The following is a 7887-nucleotide window of genomic DNA, read 5'->3' as shown; positions in this document are numbered from 1 at the left end:
TGAATCAGAATGAGGAGGAGAAAGAAAAAATGACAGGGAGGAGAGGAGAGTAACACTGGGGATGCAAACACTAAGGAATAATCAGACCAAACAAATCTAATAAAACCAGAAACAAGAAATAAACATAACTACACTAAGGAAGAACAGAAGTAGAAAACAAGGCAGAACTAAACAGAAGAAACTAAGGAACAACAAAAATGACAAAAATAAAAAATGTAGAGCCATGAGAATGTGGCCCTACATTCTGGTTCAGGTTCTGTTCTGCATCCCCAGAACCAGAACTAAATATGGAGAAGCAGCATTCAGTTTTTGTTAACCCCAAATCTGGAATAAATTTCCAGAAAACTGTAAAACAGCTCCTCTAAATCTACATTAAAAACCCACCTATTTGCTTTTGAAACATAATCACTTAAAAATTAATCAACAATCTGAAGTGTAACGAAGCCAAAATGTAATGTTTCAATTGTTGAATGTTTGTTCTATGACTTTGCCTTTTTGTGTTTTTATGATGTAAAGCACTTTGAAATGTCTTGATACTGAAAGGTGATATACAAACCAGATTTGATTGATCGATTTGATACATTCTGACACAGTAGGGGCATAGAGTGACTTTTTATGACAAACTGCTTAGTGTTACTGTATATAGCACTGTGACATCACAGCCAGGAAGTCCTGAGTTTGAGCTGAGTCTTGCTGTGGTTGCATGGGTACTTCATCTTCAGCTTACATGAGATTCTTCATACCCACAGCAGTCAGCACCTGCAACTAATTACAAAAACCTTTATGATACAAGTTGCAACTATTATTAACCCTTTCATGCATAGTGGTCTCTACAGGGAACAGCTATCTAAAAGCCATTTTCTTGTGCTTCTCGTTGATTTTTATGTTATAAATGCACACAGACCACTGAAGTGGACACTAATGCATCTCAAAATACACTATCAACTACTGGCCATCAGGTATAAATGCAAGAAATGATTTTTTTGTTAAATCCAATATGGCCGACAGACAACAAAGCATGCCAACCGACCTGGTCCCTCCTTCTACTGTAGACAACTCTTGCAAAAAAAATATTGTGACATCAGATAACCCCTAAAGAACAATACTACTGATGTATTTTTCAAATAACAACTTTGTATTTGGAGAAAATTACAATTGATCACCTAAAAAAAAAAAAAATAATTTTCCTACCTTTTCTTTATGCCTTGAGAAAAAAAAGAAAAGAATCCTGACAAAAAGGCTCATAATTCACGCATGAAAGGCTAAATTTCTTTTTTTCTGATCTGATTTGTGTTTACACTTTTTTTCTGTGCGCACTTGTTTTTGTTTTACGGTAGGAGCAGGCGCGTTTGTTCCCGCTCACTTCTGTGTTGTATTACGGCAGTGTGTTGTTCGCTGCCTCTGACTGAAAGCACGGAGCGCCTCCACGAGCTTCCCCACAAACCGCCCACCACACTCCGGGTGAACACGGCTAACGTTCCCGTCGACCAAACTCCGGATCCCGCCTCGCTCCCCGCCGTAAGTTGCTCTTTTTCACACTCCGTTTGTTTTCGCCGTGTTTATCGCTCTCTTTACGTCAAACCACACTTTTAATTTGTGATGCTTCGCGCTTTGTTTCGTGTCCGTCCACATCTTTGTGGTTAAATATTAAACTGCGCCCTTTAAAATGTAACTAATACTGGATGTTTATGGCTGGAAAGTCGTTTAAAGGTGGTTTTATTTTCATCAGGTGCTCAGAGTTGTTTGTTTTTGCTCATTTTTTTTTTTTGAATGGAAAGTATCAGAGTAACACAGCTGGGTGATGGAACTTAACTGAGAGTAGTGAGGCTGCGTTTGATTTTTCTGAATATCAGCAACAGATTATCGATAATTACCAACACACACAACACGGACCATGTTCTCCACGGTGCTATTTTTATAGCTTTGCTCTGAATAAACGCCTGAGCCGCCTCAACACCCCACTCCACCCAACAAGTGTGAAGTTATAATGGAGCCAAGATAAAAATGTTACCCGGGGTACTCATCATTTTCATGCCCAATTAAAGTCTTTCCTGTTGCTTATTTCATCTCTTCTGCTTCATTTATAAATGTGTGGCTTAAAATATTAAAATAACCAAGCTGGCTAGTGCAGTAAAAACTAAAAATAATTCCAAATACTAGCTACTTTTTTATCTGATTCATGGTAGCCAAAAAGCTGCATTTAAAACAAAATTGTGACCACACCACCAGCAGCTCTGCTTAGCTTTGCTGCTGCGGTGTTTATGTTAAAATGACATGATCTGTGTATGTTTCTGCCACTTCCCCTCCCTAAACTTTGCTTAAGATGACCCTTAAATAAAACACACAGGACCATACATTGAGTCCAGGTTTGGGAGTGGTAATTCAGGCTGTTTTGTGAGTGTGCAACAGTTTTCCTCTCCAACCTTTGGTGTGTCAAGGCTTGTTCGTTCATGTTGTCAGGGAAGACTTCAGATCTGTTTATCATGGGCTGATCTTTTTAGGCGTTTTCTTCCTGACGTTTTTTGTTGCTAAGGTAATTTTATTTACATGGCGCATTTTCAGCAACAAGGCAGTTCAATGAGCTTCACATGAATTAGAAAGAAATACAAATAAAACCAGAAGAAAGACAAAGCGGTAAATTATAAAACCACATATTGGTTCCCAATGTTTAATAACAATAAGAAGTCCATCATTTATAAGCTAGTAGGCAAGGTTTCCCCAGAAAACTTGCTAAGCCCGGTGGTTGGGTGCTAGTTCTGTCATTCATCCAGCGCCTCGTTGTTTTTTTTGAGTTAAAAAATGTTTAAAGTTGGCAGGAAATTTGGAAATATCACTTAATAATTATGTGTAATTGGAAGATTAATACCTGAACACCAACTATAAAGTTTTAAAAAATGCAGACATTTTAAAAAAGACTTTAATAAATAAGTAAAGCTTAGCCTGGTGGGGGCACAAGTAAAGCCTGGTGGCCCGCCAGGCTTATATTACACTGGGGTAAATCCTGAACAGGAGTTTCTTAAGTTTGCCCTGGAGTAGTTAGGTATAAGTATTGGTTCCCCATGTTTAATAAGAATAAGTAGTCTGTAATTTATGAACTAATAAAGGTTTCTCTGGATCTTAAGTTTGCTCTGCATTAGTGAGGTATAAAACTAAATATTGGTGAAGTATAAAACTAGATGTTGTTCTGGGTTGAGTTCTAGTGTTGTATAAAGCTAAATGTTGATTCTCCATGTTTGATTCTTGTTCTGAGATGTTAAGTAATAAACTAACAGTTTCTCCAGGTCTTGCTATCATATTAAAAGTATAAATCTAATCGCATTAGAAAACCTTAACTGAAAAAAGAATGTGAATTTCCTTTTTGAGCAACACTACAGTTATAATAAATATAAATTTTTAATGAAAGATTTCACATGAACTCTTTAGTTTGTTTTTTAACGCTATACTTCAGTGCACTGAATGTTCTTTCCACTAATGTTGGAGGTTATTTATGAGGACTAATAGACAAAAACAACTAGAATTAACACAAAGTTTCATGTGCATTTTGTTAGCTCTTGTAAACATGATGCTGAAGAGATTTCTAAACGAGCTAATTTTAATTTCATCAAGTTCTTGGACATCCTCAAAGAGCCAGTTGTAGCAAAATGTATTCATAAAGCTACCTATTAATAAGCTGTTAAAGTATTGTAGCCATGGGAGAAATATTATTTATTTCTTCTCCCGGGTCTTGGTGGTATAGATCGTTCTGCAGATGCAAGGGGCTCCCCGGTTCCACTCAGTCCATTGTCAGCCCTCTGGAGATCGCTCTTGATGGCTGTGGCAGAGGGTGTGATTGCTTCACAGCTCCCAACAGGATATGGAGTTGGTACTTTAAAGCAAAATAAAATCTCACAAAAAAACGAAACTCTGCTGCATGAATTGGACCCAAAATATCTGGAAACCTACGTTGTGCATGTCAGCCTATTATTAGTTTATATATTTTACATTGCCTTTTATACTCCTAAATTCACTGACTGGTCAAATTGTATTTGTTTTGTTTCTACTTATTTGACCAAACTTGTGAAACTATTGGTGTATGTGAGTGTGCTTTACTGGTGCAGAGTTATCAAATACATTTGTTATTCAGTTCATTTATGTCTGTTTTTTTTAAAAAAGGAAATATTTTAAGGCCATGTTTAAGGCTGTTTTTCTCTATCGGATTGGTATCGACCAATACTAAGCCTCAGATATCGGTATTGGTATCGGAAGTGAAAAAAGTGGATCGGTTCGTCCACTAGCGGAACAAGTCAGCGTCGGGCTGGGGGGCGGGGCCAATTACCGGGTCCCTAACCAATCACCGGGCCCCTAAGGAATCACTGGGCCCCGAAGGAAGTGGAGTGAAACTGAAACTGTTGAGTGGGGGGGCACTTAACATTAAATACACCCTTCTCAACAGGCGAGGGCGCACTTTCTCTGTCTATAATCACATATTTCAATGACTTGAAACCATTCCTCCCTCCCTGGCACCTCCAGGTCCGGCCCCCATCCGGCCCGGTTTGGGGGGCAGCAGCCCCCCTAGCCCCACCCTATCGCTCCGCGCCTGGGTTCATCCCTAAAAAAAAACACACAAACAAAAAACTTAAGTCTATTTCATAGAAAATGAGCTATGTGAGATAAATATTGAAGCAAATTATGTTTTAAATAAGAAGAATGTTGCAGTTCTGTCAACCAATTCACATTTTTACATATTTTTCTTGTTCTTCATTTCATAAATCGTGCGTTATTCTCAAGGCGGCAGTGACACTTTGTTCCTCCAGTGAAGAAGCAGAATAAGATCCAGGTTGTGTGGGCGGGCCGAGGTTTCTAATTGGATGAAGCAGTGAAGCTTCCATCTCTGTTCTCCCTGCTAATAGCAACAAAGTTCAGATGTTTGTTGAGACGTCGGATAGTCGTCGTAGAGCGAGCTGCATATTGCTGTCTGTTCATGTCACTGTGGTCGTGTTGCTGTAGCTTGCAGACATTTCTCTGGCTTGGGATTTTCAAAGGCTGCTCTGTCCTTTTAACCATTTTAACCACCACACCGTTTTATGTTTACACTGCTCACATAGTGGCGAACGGCAACAATAAGAGGTTGTATAAAGGTACACAGCAAAACACAAAATCTCACCAAGTACTTTTGATCTAGTTTCTGGTGGAAATATCTTAGTAAACTTGAAATAAGACAAACCAACTTACAAGTAACTTTTTAGCAAGATATAAAGGCTGGTTTTAGGGAACTAATCCCTTAATATTGATGAAAAAGTACTAGCTCCTTTGGCAGAAACTTATGTCACTATCAACGGACACTTTGCCGTTTCCTAGCAACCCCAGCCACGCCCAGGACGTTGCCTAGCAACCCAGTTCTAGTTCCACTGGGAGATTATTTCACTTGTAACAAAACATTTTTCCCTTCTTATAAGTTAATTTATCTGCCAAGGGAGCAAGGACTTTTCCATAAATATTAAACCTCTATTTCAGGGAAGTCAAACTCATTTTAATTTTGAGTCGTATCAAAAATCTGAATATTCTTAAAGAGCCGGTTGTGCCAGGATGTATTGATGAAATCCATTAAATTGGTAAAATATCAATAAATAGTAGCTTGTTTCAGCATTCAATATGTGTTTCTTAAATCTTTTCACACTGATCAGTCCATCAGGTTTTTGATTTTTTTTTCCCCCAAATCAAAATCACAGATTTTGTGATGCTAATTTAGAAATATTTATAAATTTTTTTTTTTTACAATATTTGCTCTAATGTATGATGTTAAATGTGACTTTTTTCAATCTGTGACCGATTTTATCAATCGGTCACAGATATAACTTGACATCAAGCAGTCACTTAAACACAAAGTTTTTGGCCAATTTTGAGAAAAGAAAATGGGGGGATCTGTTGATTTTTGTGTGAATTTTACGGATTTGTGAAAAACTGGAGGGACTTATTGATCTAATTTGGAGTCTTGAGGGCCACAAAAAAGTATATGGCGGCCCAGATTTGGCCCCCGGGCCTTGAGTTTGACATATGCTCCATTTCTTGCTGAAAAGTTACTTTTAATTTATTTTGTCTAATTTCAAGTTTACTTGTATATTTGCACTAGAATTTTGATCAAAAGTACTTGATTTAGTGTTTTTGCAGTGCATCAGGCTGGACTTGGTGGTGACATTTTTCGGCTTTTTTTCTCTCCTGGTTCGGCTTATTAAATTCACATTTTGTCACCTTCAGAAACCCTGTGAAGGACCTCCCAGCTTTTATCCCAAGTTTCCCGCTAATGGCGCTAACAAGCTTAGGAGTGCCAGACAAATGGAAATGTATCATGACCCCACATTTGCTGCACAAAGTACTGCATGTGGGCATTGCAGCACACGGGATTGAGGGTTAGGCCTCTTGAGCCGGGCAGCGAGGCAGAAGTACCCCTCTGAGAGTTACAGTAAGCCGTATAAATGGAGATGCGTCTCTGTTTGGGTTTGATGCAGCCTGCAGGACTGAACTCGGGGGGTCCTTCACACTTTTTGTTGAGATGGATAACAAAAGCAGATGGAAAATCAGCTGTCGCTCCTTTTGAAATAACAGTGCAGGGCAACACAGCGGACTGATGCTAAGCTAAGTAAATGCTATGGCTTAGAAATATAATCCGTCTTTCTCATATCAAATCTGATTTTAATAAAACATTTTTTGGTAAATGTTTTTCAGAATTTTTTTTTTTTTTTTACAAAAACGTTTATTTGACTAAAACTTGTTTTTGTAAAAGTTTTTCATTTAAAAACACTTTTTTTTTCTAAAACAAAGTTTTTTTAGTATTTTTTTTTATTTACTACAAAATTACAAATTATAGAAAATATTTTCACAAAGTGGTTTTTATTTCAATAATTATTTTTATTTGAGTTGTGTCGTGGTGTCTTCTGGTCAGGCTACAATGTTTTTATTTAAATACAGGAATATATGACCAGAGGATCTCAATGATTCGACTTTTATTTTGGTAAATCACTGGAGCTGAAATTAAATATGTCTTGGTTACTTTTTATTTTCCGCAATTTTTATAATTTCTTTTGCATCAAACATAATTTTTGTTTAATTGTTTATCTACCTGTCTCGTGAAGAACTTTGCTCAGCTGAGGCTGTTGTAAATGTAAAATATAAATAAAATTTGACTTGACTTGAGAATAAACACTCAATGTTACCAATCAATCAATCAAATTTTATTTGTATAGCACATTTCAGCAGCAAGGCATTTCAAAGTGCTTTACATAATAAAAAAAAACAGCATGTGACAATGAATAAACAGTAACAGTTTAAAATAATGAGCTGTTAAAGATTTATTAGTATCTGTGAAATTCACTATATGCTCGACATTTCTCACTTTATCTTTGTTGTTTTTCATGGAAAGTTCTCATAAAATTGCTCATTCATTCTCCTGATTTTACAACTGTATTTTTGTAATATGAGTTCATTCTCGTAATTAAAAAAATAGTTTGGCTCTGATCCTTCGTTGTTGAGTTAATGTGACAAACTCAACCTTTTATGGTTTATCGTTATTAGTTTATGTAAACTCCTAATCAGCAGGAACATTAGCGGCAGTGTAAATGTATTTTCTCTTGTTTCAGAGCCACAGTTCTGTGGGAATCATTTCATCTCATTTCTGTTGTTCTGCCTGTTTAAACAGATTTTTGTAGCTATAAATTATATGCATTTCCTTACTACTTTGACTGCGTAGACTCTGATTTATGTTAAAAATAATCTGTCTGATTTGAGCATGAGGTGCTAAATAGTTCTTGGTAATCGTAACTGTTCTGCATTTATTTACCGTATTTTCCGCACTATAAGACGCACCTAAAAACCTTCAATTTCCTCAAAAGCCGACAGTGCGCCTTATAATCC

General features: G+C 37.0%; 1 protein-coding gene across 1 annotated transcript in view; it reads left to right on the top strand.

The window, feature by feature from the left end:
- The first annotated feature begins 1386 nt into the window (after positions 1–1386).
- The window catches only part of LOC106939406 (tumor protein p53-inducible protein 11), a 55414-nt gene continuing 48913 nt past the window's right edge, over positions 1387–7887 (top strand). The window contains exon 1 of the mRNA XM_015021796.1: positions 1387–1518. The gene's annotated coding sequence lies outside the window, so the exon portion shown is untranslated. The remainder of the gene's footprint in view (positions 1519–7887) is intronic.

The sequence above is a fragment of the Poecilia latipinna genome, unplaced genomic scaffold (assembly GCF_001443285.1).
Source record: "Poecilia latipinna isolate Pla-1442-1.1 unplaced genomic scaffold, P_latipinna-1.0 Scaffold2861, whole genome shotgun sequence".
In the NCBI taxonomy this organism is placed as follows: domain Eukaryota; kingdom Metazoa; phylum Chordata; class Actinopteri; order Cyprinodontiformes; family Poeciliidae; genus Poecilia; species Poecilia latipinna.
Note: the sequence above shows the minus strand (reverse complement) of the source record. Positions and strands in the feature narration are given on the sequence as shown.